At 33.9% G+C, this 9,753-nt stretch overlaps 1 long non-coding RNA gene across 1 annotated transcript; it reads right to left on the reverse strand.

The window, feature by feature from the left end:
* Positions 1-548: 548 nt before the first annotated feature.
* On the reverse strand, positions 549-7,874 carry LOC123522963 (uncharacterized). The gene is made up of 4 exons (XR_008371982.1): positions 7,699-7,874; positions 6,343-6,516; positions 2,535-2,708; positions 549-2,004 (listed from the first exon to the last, which is right to left on the reverse strand). It is a non-coding gene; the product is annotated as an uncharacterized LOC123522963 (long non-coding RNA).
* Positions 7,875-9,753: the final 1,879 nt, after the last annotated feature.

The following is a 9,753-nucleotide window of genomic DNA, read 5'->3' on the forward strand; positions in this document are numbered from 1 at the left end:
ATGACTTTGTGGCACTACGGGTTAGATACCGTCCGATGTGAGTTATGTAGTTGTGCATGTCCAGTCCGACACACATTTGATCGAGCTGTTTTACTGCTCTGTATACTGGAGTCTACTACTGCACCAAAATTTCTAACACATTTTGTTGTGTTTTTTGTTTCACCGAAACGCCAGCAATTTGCTTAGAGTTATACTTTGGTGTTTATAAAATTACTACTGTTTTATTAGCAATGAGCTCGAGCCTGTATGAAATGAATCAGCAGACTATCATGCATTTGTACAGTCTTACTGGTAGGTAGTCACTTTTATCAATCTTACTGGCTTAGTAGATCACTTATCACGATCTTTTAGTCACAGACTAGGTAAGTAGCTTCACTTTAGTCAGATCTTATGGTTAAGGTAGCTTCACTTTTAGTCACAGATTATGCTTAGTAGTTCACTTTTGTCAAGATCTTTTACAGATCTACTGCTTAGGTGTCATTTAGTCCAGTCTATGCGTTAAGTGCTTCACTTTTAGTCACAGATTTACGTTAAGTGGTGGACCGTTATGGCACTCAGCTGCTATTTCCGTATGATACCGTACTATCTTTAAATTCGGCATTCTTCAGACGTAGATATAGCTTAACCCTAAAAAACGGGAAATGCCGAAACCGCATGTGACAGCCTTTGCGCTATGTAAAGCGCTATTGTACCTGAGTATTATGAAAAAGGGTGCTATAAAAATCTGGTAGAATAATGTAAAATAAAGCAACCACAAATAATGCACTTAATCTGAGGGCTAAAGAAGGATGTATAATGGAAACTAGTCTGTTAAGTTGTGGGTGGATCTGATTACGCTTTCTACACTTAATGCTTGCAGGAATTATATTATTACCTAAGATAAATTCAAACAACACAAAAGCACAATTTATTAGTATTTAAATTCCAAATTTCATTTTGATTCGTTTATTTTTCTAGCTTTAAACAATTACATTGCATTTCACTTACCTGTATGTTAAAGCAAATCAGAATATTTGGTGATTTCAGAAATCGTAAGTAGACTTTTAGTATTGTTAACATGGCGTTTTCATTTAAAAAGTTAAACGCTAGTTTTTCGCCTGGCTTGGACTTCAAATGTCAACAATGAAGATTAGCATTATTATAATACATGTTCAGTTTAGGGAATCACAAGATCAAAATAATCTTTATTATGAGGATTCCAGTGATGATAGATTTCTTGTAATTACAAACACTTACGTTGATAAAATGTCTCGGTTTCTTCACGTGTTCCAGGTTATCAGAAGGTGATTGTAATATAAATATATGTAGTTTAAGAGTACATCTATGTAGTTTTAGAGTACATCTATGTTGCCATGAAATGGGCTATATTTTAGACTTACAGGAAAATTTGCTTTAAATTTATCCATCATTTTTCTTATTATTTTTGTTTTGTTTTTGGTTTGGAGATTATTTTGGTCATGCGATTCCCACGGCGATGTTGTAACAGTTACTGCGAAGAGTCTTATCATGAACTAATTTAAGTCATGTCACATGTATAAATCATCAGCAGCGACCAGTCATTTCAAAGCAGCGGCCAGTCATTTCAAAACAGCGACCAGTCATTTTAGTGCATGGGATTAATTAGAAAGCCTGTAAAACCTGAAGCCTTAGCCATATAACTCATGCCCTTGCATGAACCCAGATAAACATGATCACCTGGCTTTAAATGATACAAAATTGAACTCGTACTTGATGGGTTGTCACGTAAGCTGTTGCTACTAGCGAAACTACCATACGCGAGGGTCGGGTCGTCATTTTTATAAAAATCGCAAGTTATAGAACTAGTGGTATTATATGTTCTTAGAAGCGTGCTTATGAATACGTAGAGTCCTTCTTTCTGGCAGACAAATTTACCCGACGTCATGTTAAATGCATCGTTGTTATTATAAAGTGTTGTGCGGAATGTCAGTGGATTTCCTCCAGAATTAGTCTGTGGGTCGTGCACAGAAAAGCCAACACTGTCACCTGAAACACGTTAAGGCACGCGTTTTGTATTATTTATAAATCAAATTATTACTATACTCATATACATTTCACGGTCGCCATAACATGATAAGGCACAAAAACACCGCTGTGAGTAAAGCAAGGACAGTGATTCAATAAGGATCATAGCCTAAGTCGCAGCCTTGCCTCTCCTTAAAAGAAACACATGCATGAAGGAATCCAATAACTAAGAACGTATAAAAACAATCTCAATCAATTGAAACTATAGCTTTGTTTCAATATAAACAAACCGTTTCTGAGCAAAAACAAATATACATTAAAAAAAACACATGTTCGAGGTTGTCGCTGATAGGTCCCCCGTTCTTTGAATTAGACCACTGACCTAATATAACTTATTAAAGTCCAAATTTTAGAATTTATCAAATTTATTATTGACATCTATTATTTTTTTCTGTAAGAGTGAAACAAATTTTAAGCGAGCGCATTGGTTAAAGCTATAAATGTTTGTTCTAGAGGATGTAATAGACCAAATAAAAGAAAATATATTTCACCTGAAGATGGAATATCATTGCATATTTTCATTTGTTCAGAGGTACCGTCACAATATCTCCCTGTTAACGAAGGCTGCGGATTTGAACAAGTTCTTGATCAGGTGATTAAGCCGACACCACAGGTTACACTGCAAACTCCCCAATTTCCCCAATTTGTCCACCCGCCATCTGTTACTATAAGAATGAAAAAAGAAAAAGACATTTCACAGTCGTCTGACATATATTCATATAACGGCACGTTAAAGGTATCAGAGCTCTTTTTTTTCCGATGCCCTGAGTAGGTAAATCATGATGTCTAGAAGATATTTAAAAGCCTGCAGGAAAAAGCTTGGGTAGTTAAGCTTTGCTGTGGCCTGTCTGTTTTCTAGAAAGGCCATAAACACACGCATTGTTTGAATAAAAATACCGCCTGAAAAATATGTATCATAAAATATGTAAGTCAAGTTCCATAACCAACAAATATGTCTGTTTGAAAAAGAATATGCATGGATATGTTACAAATGGTGGCAATAATATATTTAATGATTTAGCACCGAACTGGTCAAACACATTTATCTAACGGTCCATTGGTGCGTTTCAAAAATTTTGTAAAATGTGCATTTATTGTAAAAGCCGTTGACATCATTGATTTTTACTTAAGTATAATTAAAATCTTGCATAAAGAATTTTAAAAAATAAATCAAAATATGTATCAGTATTCAATGATGAATACATAATATTATAAATTCCTAACTTTTAATAAATTGAAACCAAATTTATAGTGTATGAATTATCAAATATAATGTATAAAATAAATATTACTGGAAACTACAAAATTTAAATCACTTGCCCCTCCTCGATGTTGGTTCGAGCCTCACTCGAGGCATTGAATTCTTCATATGGTTTACTTAAGGTCGGTGGTTCTACCCAGGTGCCCGCTTGTGATGAAAGTATGCACTGAGGGGCCCCTAGGGTCTTCCTCTACCATCAAAGCTGGAATGTCGCCATATGGCCTATAATTGTGTCGGTGCGACGTTAAACCTAATAAAAATATTTGTACACTTGAAAATTTACCCTTACTTTACCATTGTTTTTAAATCTATGTTCGAGAATCAGTTTCGACAAATACGCCTACACATGAATGCATAATTGACATATAGTCATGTCAAATCATTTGTGATCATATGAATATATCTAATTCTAGTCAATTTCACAGACCACATGAAAGAAACAGCAGCTATGAAACTATCACAGAATTTTGTTTAAATGTTACCTTCTCGGATGCATGTAAGGTTAGTCTTCTATGGATCAAACGATATTTGCAAAGATCTTATTAACTACCACAACAACAGTCTTGAAGTACGTGTGGTGACTGCAAAATGTCTCCCCGTACTTGTACTCAGTGTTGTTATATTTTCTGATCGGTTCTTTGGGTTCATGGAGAATATTCATTTTTACTATAATAGAATTTCTCATAAACAAGTGCTAGGAGGCTTGAGGGATGCACAGTCGTGCTGCACATTTTAGTACCTCTCATGAATAGACTCAACCAATTCGAGTCTTTTGTCACTTTGTTGCGTTCTTTGCTGCCAAACGAGCTTTTCACATGTTTTTTTTCCAATAAAGTCTGTAGGAGTGTAGCTAAATCATATGAAATGCAAGTTTTGCAAAGAGAAGTACGTAGGGTTGTGTTAAAATAACCTGATAAATACTAGTAATATTTACATTTTATTCAATTATTAAGGTTTAAGCTATGTTAGAGAAATGATTCAGTGTCATAATAATAAATTTGTTAATTGTTGATGTATTTTTTGACTCTCATTTACATCTGTATTGTTTTCAGTTATTTTCTTTTATTACAAATCAAATCTGAATACATTTGAAAATAAATGTATACGTTACAATTATTGACAAAACGCATCTGTATGCATAAAATGTACAAAAAAGAATACAGATCTAAAGTAAATAGCCTCATTCCTAGAATGAAAACAAAAACAAGGACAAAAGGGAAACAAAAAAGGTCAAATGAGAACGAAGCCACTCATACAACATTCGACATTCACCTACACACAAACTGTTACAACTATTAACAAATAAAAGATGCATGGAATAACAAAAACATACATTAGGAAGGCACACAGTAAGGCACCATCTTTAAATGGTCAGTGGCAAAACGATAACTAACTAACTGGGGTAAACCTTACTCTTAGTCACATTCATGTTTCATAATTACAAGACAGTGTAAATGCAATTGCTGCCTGCCTTCTGAATACATTACATACTTACATACGTAACACTAACAACAGGAACTCGTTATAAATTCGAACATTCTTCAACAAAGAGACACTTAAAAACTTATAAAACTGTAAAACAATAAAACATATCTACTCGTTGATTTCGCAGGAATCAGAGCATGCATCAAACGAAACACCACTGTAGAACATATCAAACAATTCAGTGTACATAAAAGTTATCCTTCTAATATTTGATGGTTACAAAATGTATGATATCTAAACCACTGACATGCTGAAGTTTAGTTTATAATAAAAACCTAGAGACCCATATACACATTGACACTATGTATTTGCAGAAGGTAAAGCAACAAAAGGGCCCGATTAAATGAGTTCTTGATTTTAATTTTAAAAGCAACTTAGAACCAGAGGTCTTTTAGAACCGCTTATTGCTTTGTTTGACTTGTTCTGTCTTCAAAGACCATTTTGCCTAAGCGTATTTAAGTAACTGTTAAATTTAAAATCTAATCTGCATTTAAATAATAAAACTACACGTAGTAAGACAGTTGAACATAAACCTGTCAAACATATATAAATGTAGAAGGTAAAAATGATAAATTGCTCATTAAACATATCATAAAGGGCAAAATGGTAAACAAGTAACGGGTATAATTTGCAAATAAATGTACTTGCATGCTAAGCGTTTTCTGTGTCTATATCTGCTCTTGTCCGATTTACACCGAAAGAACCATGAGGCCGGTTCAGTTGAGTTTCATATAACTTGTCACTAAGCATAATATGTGAAATATGTTATGCAGGAAAGCTATTTTCAAAACCTGAAAGCTTTCATATTAATATGCTATATATTATATTATATACGTGTATTTAATTGGGGTAGACTTATCTTACATAAGAAATAAATCAAAAATGTAAAATATTATTACTGTACCGATTCATGCAACAGGGGACACTCGCTATGACACTGCATCAAATGTCGTTGAGACGTATGTTTTGTTTAGTAACCAAACTCTATCAGATAAAGTATGCAATCTAGTGATTACATAGCATATACATATATTTGACTTTCTCCGACAAAGCTCAGGGATCTTTGTGGCCGAGTACTAATCGCTTATTTCTGAGGGTTTGGGTCCTGCTAAAAGTGTCAAATGAGGAAGCAATATTTTAGGATTGCACATTGAATGTGGTTCTTCCAAAATGCTCGCCTGTGTCTGAAATTAAATTCAGGATGGGCACTGTGTGTCTTCCTCTACCATTTAAAGCTAGAAAGTCACAATATATCCTGCAAATGTAATGCTTCGAACAATCACACAATATAGACCTATTATCTATGGTTGTTGGTTTGCACATATTTCTTGATTAGTTTGTACAATGCTTGAGAGGTAATATATAACTTCTGGAAGTAAGGCAAAAGAAATTATTAGTTAATACATATTTAGATACACAAGTCGAGGCAACCTGCAACGCACTTATATCAACTGTTGTGAGATGTTGTAACATTGTGTTGGTTAAACGTAAATAATGTTGTGACATCTCAACTGATCAGGTATGTGACATAACGTGAACAAATGCAAAGTTACCTGAGCAGAAACCACTGTTACAGATTTGCACTTGAACAAAGGTACCGTCACAATATCGTCCCATTATCGATGGTCGGGGGTTCGAACATGTCCGTATGCGAGTAGTAATACCAGCTCCGCATGTTGCAGTGCATGCTCCCCAATCTTCCCAACCAGTCCAAACGCCATCTGTGACTGAGATGTTAAATGGTTCATATCAATCTATGATACTGCTTGCCATGAGCGCAACATCTTATAACATTGATTTTATAATCACGCAAAGATGATTATTAATAATTATTATACATTTTATCACAGCAGGGTGAAAGTAAAAGTATCAATTTTCAACAATCATAAGGTGAAAAATGAACAAATTCCGATCTAGGTGTCATCTATGACTGGGTCCTTCACCAGATTGCTCGGGTTAACATTATTGAAATGGCAAGATAGCCATGAACATGGTTTGACAATAGAGTAAAGGTACACAGACATGGGCTGACAACACTATCAAGGTATGTCAGTAAGTGACAGCCACAGACTGGGCTTTACAATATAGAGAAGGTGTTGTGTAAAGTGTTTGATCAGAATTACATGGAGGATTTCGAAAATATATATCCGACTTTTTCTTAATTGTTTGCAACTTTTATTTGAAAATATGTGCACACTATTAAACACATGTTCAAACTTGCAATCGTCTTTTACATTTGATATCTCCTAATTATCGTCTCGGTTCTGTAAAATCTTTATAATGAGTAACATATTCATTTCCTTTATTTAATAGAAACAACTATTAGACCCTCAATGTTTTATCTCTTTTATCAAAACATAAAATTATGTCCTTAAATTTTCAGGTTTTAAAAACACAAAAACATTTTTCTACGGCATTTCTTTTCCCCAAATTCAGATCTCATAAATATATTCTCGATCCTGAAAAAAAGATGTAATAATAATAATTATATACTTGCTTTAACCTTATTCATACAGATACAGATTAATATTTGACCAAAGAACATTTTCTTTACCCTTTCATCAACAGTTAAATTCATAGTCAGATCAAATTTACCGACAAGTAAATATTTTAGGTAGTTGGACAGTACACCGCACGAAAATTTGAGTTAACCCATTTCATTCCGACCTTTGAAGGAACACCTGTGCTCGGGTTTGCCAGTAGCAATAAAGAGTAGATTGATATACAGGGACCAGGTGTCATGCTCGAGCTATTGAGTTATTGATGCTCGACCAAACATTGGTAATTTGACATAGAAGTAAATCGGTCTCGACAACATGAATTGCTCGAGCGAGTCATCAGTGCCAGAGTGAGCTGTGTTTCACTGTTTGTGACACAATTTCAACACATACCAAAACAGTAACATGTACCTGAACACGACGTATTATTACAGGACCGAACTTCCACAGAGGTACCGTCACAATATCGTCCCATTTTCGACGGTCGAGGGTTTGAACATGTCCGTATTCGAGTAGTATAGCCAGTTCCACATGTTACACTGCATGCTCTCCAATCTTCCCAAACCGTCCAGTCGCCATCTGTGACTGAGAAATTAAATTATTTAGACTAATTTGTTTCTTTTTTGGACCGTTTCCTTCAATTTGATTGGCTAACAGAATTTTTTACAAGTGTGTAAAACAAATTTATTCGGAAAACTTTTGTGCTGCTCCCGTTGTTGGACTACTTTTTTCACTTTTTATTTATACTGCCAGTACTTTAAAATGATTGACTTGAAAACAATGATTATTATAAAAAGAAACAAAAGTAACAAAAGTCATATTTTTTGTTTTACACACTTGTGAATCCCGAAACCTCGTACACATATCTACGATAACGGCCTTCCGGCCGGCCGTTATCGGATATGTGTACTTCGGTTTCGGGTTTAACAAGTGTGTAAAACAAAAAAAATATGATATTCATTCCTACAGTATCATAATGCTAGGGTAAAATGTTTTTTTTTACATTAACTTTACATTTACACAAAATAATTATATATCCAGAAAACCTTTTGCTGTAAAATATATCACAGTAGGTAAAAATGAAAGCGCCAGTCATTTAGTCAAACAGCTAGATAGAGGGATGGGTTTTGATGTAAGCTAGTTCTGCAAGTTCGAATCATGGATTTGTAATGGAAATTTGATTAAACGCTGATTTACAAAATGTCAGAATATTCTTAGATATTTGGCAATAAAGCAGATGGGGACGTGTGCTGATTTTAATAGGCTGATATAAAGCGATAGCATACCTTGCTACCAGGGTAAATTCAAATTAGATGAGCCGCAGCAATTTATTGTATTTCGTGTAATTTATTGTTTTAGCTGCAACAATCAAAAATTCGTTTATCTCTGTCCCTTCAAGTACAATTGTTATCCGGGTTTGAAGTACATGACCCTCCAAATGTATTTATATTGAAGGAAGAAGGAAGAAATTTAACACTTTTCAGTGTATTTCGATTTCACTGGCATCCTTAGAAATCTGCGTAGTTGATAATTTTACAAGTGTGCGCGTTAGCTTCTAATATAAACTTAAAATGTATATGTCGCCGGGCTCGTGTTTCATGGTCATGCATTTTCTCTTATTTTTAAACAACTATGTATGACAATGTATTTTTTCGACGGCTTCAGTGCCATTCTGTTAATGAACAACATGAAATATTAGAATACTATTCCTAACAGAATACCAAACATTTTACATTGTACCCTATTTTGTCTTAAAGTTTAAAGTAACATTGGCAACAGAGATGTTTAAAATATCTTAAATTTTGCTTTTTTCTACGTAATTTCGTAGAAAAATATTAAATAAAATTATCTTTCTCATACAATGTAGCATCAAAGCATTGTATTTCTAAAGTAAGTAAGATGTTCGTGTTATTTGAATTTATGTCAACAAATTTCAAAGCTTTAACTACAAATAGCAGTACCTCTCAACTGACATTTTTATTGAAAATGCATTGTGCTTATTAAAATATTATTCTCATGGATAGTGTTAAAATACAGACAAAAGGCTGAAACTATGTTCCTTAAATAGAACAGTGTCAACGCCTTTGAATTTTACAATTATATAGACAGGTTACGGGGTTCGTTTTCATTTTAACATAATTTAATTCAAGAAATCACTATTTTCTTCTGAAAATTGAATGGAAACGGAAAATTGGTATTTCAAATCAGTCCGCCCATTTTTTATTTGAAAATGACCGAAATAAGTACCCTTTCCCCCAACTATATTCCCAATAACATCAGTTACCATCACCCATTATTATACATTCCGCATAACATTTCAATATAACTAGATAATATCCGCAAAATATTAATCAATATTCAGAGCAAAAGACTCATTAAAAATATGTCAGCTAACAATGGCTGTTTAAAATTAGTTCAAATAAAAAGATTGCGGAGAATTACGCACCTTTAAGATAAATTGCGCGG

Source organism: Mercenaria mercenaria, chromosome 8 (assembly GCF_021730395.1).
Source record: "Mercenaria mercenaria strain notata chromosome 8, MADL_Memer_1, whole genome shotgun sequence".
NCBI lineage: Eukaryota > Metazoa > Mollusca > Bivalvia > Venerida > Veneridae > Mercenaria > Mercenaria mercenaria.